The following is a 2,458-nucleotide window of genomic DNA, read 5'->3' as shown; positions in this document are numbered from 1 at the left end:
CAAACATACAATTAGTGAAGAATATTTGAAATGAAACTCAATTAAAATCATAGTTCAAAAACTATGTTGAGGCTTGCCGAATGGGAAAGTAAATTGCCTAACAAGATAAGCAAGCTTAGGTGAGCTTGTTGAATCAGACAGTAACAATAATCAAAGGGAAAAAGAACAAAATGAGGTTTCAATTCCAACTCACTGATTCCTCGAGTTGGTTTTGTCGGGCTAAGACAAGTCCGCCAAAACATCCCATGCAAACTAAAAAGAAACAAGCATCAGGAGCGATGTCCACTTCCCCTCGGTGATTCTCCAAGTGGGTTCAGTGAATTAAGTCAAGATCGCTGAATGGGACAGTGCCCAAGGTCACATATTCGGTAAAGAATGTGAACTAGGATTATTTGGTTTTGTTAGCTATAACAAGCCCGCCCAATGGGAGATGTTCAGCCTAGTGCCTAATTTTTACAGTGAAACCAAATATACCCAACAAATACCAATTTCTCCATATCATTACACCCCACCTATATACTTATCTATCCATGGGTACTTAGACTTCCCCTAGATATTGAAAAGTATTGCTCAAATTGACGATTTTCCCTTAAGAAACTTGTCACTCTGTCTATCATTGGGTCAAATCATACAATTGGGTAAACATTGGTTACTCAGACTTCACCCACATCAAATTAAGCAAAGACCCATCAAATATATTAGATCAATTTCACATTTTAACCAACACATTGAATATGAGCAATTTATAGGCAACACACAGGCAATTGGCTTATTGGTACAGTTCAATATGCACAACACAAGGCTACCCAATGAAATTTAACAATCATAGGCATCAAATGGCTTCGAACCCATACATACAATGCAATTTAAAGCTCACAATGATCAACAAAAATCGAAAACCAACCTTAATACGAAGAAACAATCAAGACTTATAGGAAAATAGGGTTGGGTCGACACCTATGGCAAGCAAATGCACTCCTCGAACTTAGAAATCATGCTCTAAAGACTCACAATCACTCAAATAAGACAATGCAAGAGAAAGGAGAGAAAAAGGCTTAACGATTTCAAAGGATTTTTTATTTTATTTAAAAAATACTTTATCTCACCTAATATGCATGAATGAACACCAAATTGGATGGTTGATTCATTGGACCCGATAGAGTCTGTATAGTGCACTTTGGCAGATCATCGTTTAGAGTTCAGATCACCTAAATGGACAGTGCAATTTTCCACATGTTCAAGCTCAGAAGATGGAAAAGAGTGAGTCCACACAACACCGTTGGTAGATCTTCACTTTGGTTTTCTTATCACCTAATGCTCCCCTTTTCAACCTTCTGAACTTTTTCTCAACCTGCACTCACAACACGCATTATTGAAAGCAAGAAAACAAAAGTAAAGACTTTGGTTGCCTCCCAAGAAGCATCTTACTTAACATTGTGGCATGACGTAGTTCTCATTTCCTCAACATTTCTTTTTGCGTTTTGGGACAGTGTCACTAGGCAAAGTTCTATTTTTCCTTGCATTGAGATGAGTGGAGATATAGAACAATTGGGTCACTAGCTTTTTGATATATATTGAATAAGAGGTCACCATTTGAGATAAAGTAAATAAATCATTTTTCAATTCCTTCAACACTTTGTCAGATCCTTCAACCTTATTGAAGATTCTTGTGAGCATTTCCTCGGTTCGGATTCATTCTTGCCTAGCTGTCTTTTGGTCATTGACGATCATGGATAGGAATGTATCTATCTTTATGAGCCTCCTGATCATTCCTATTTCAGCCTCGCCAATCTTTTCAACCATTATCTCGATCTTTGTTCCAACCTTGGTTCCCAGCTTCTCACTGATAATTGGTGTGAGAACCCCTCATTTGGTTTCCCAAATATTGAACTTCTACATTGTATACTGCCTCAAAATTGGCATCATTCAGTCACTGCCTACAGTTTTTCCAACCGCATTTACTAACTTAAGTCCACCTCCCATGACATGTTTAGATAATAAATCGAGTTGGGCCATCATTTTTGCCATGTTTTCATCTCATTCACCGTCCTTTTCAATTTGTTCTTTCCTCATACCCAGTTGTTGAGTAGGCACATGATCTTCTCTAGTATGCCATCCTTGGTTAACTCAGTTCATGTCATCTAGAAACAAAGCAACCACATCATATGATTGTCTCACTAATCTTCATTGGACTAACTGATCAACCATACCTTTATTAAGTGAATCAAGGCTGCAATAGAAGTATTGTAGCAGCAAATTGTATGGAAGACAGTATGTTGGACATTATAACAGTTGTTTTTGAACTGCAACCAAGTTTCATGTAGAAGTTCACCTCCAATGCGCTTGAAATTTTGGATTTGGTTTCTAAGTTTCACCATCTTCGAGGGGGGAAAGAATATCTCCAAGAAAGTGTCAATCAACTCTCCCCAAGAAAAGAACGAGAATAACCTCAACATCA

This window comes from Solanum stenotomum, chromosome 8 (assembly GCF_019186545.1).
Source record: "Solanum stenotomum isolate F172 chromosome 8, ASM1918654v1, whole genome shotgun sequence".
In the NCBI taxonomy this organism is placed as follows: domain Eukaryota; kingdom Viridiplantae; phylum Streptophyta; class Magnoliopsida; order Solanales; family Solanaceae; genus Solanum; species Solanum stenotomum.
This window is presented reverse-complemented; position numbering follows the sequence as displayed.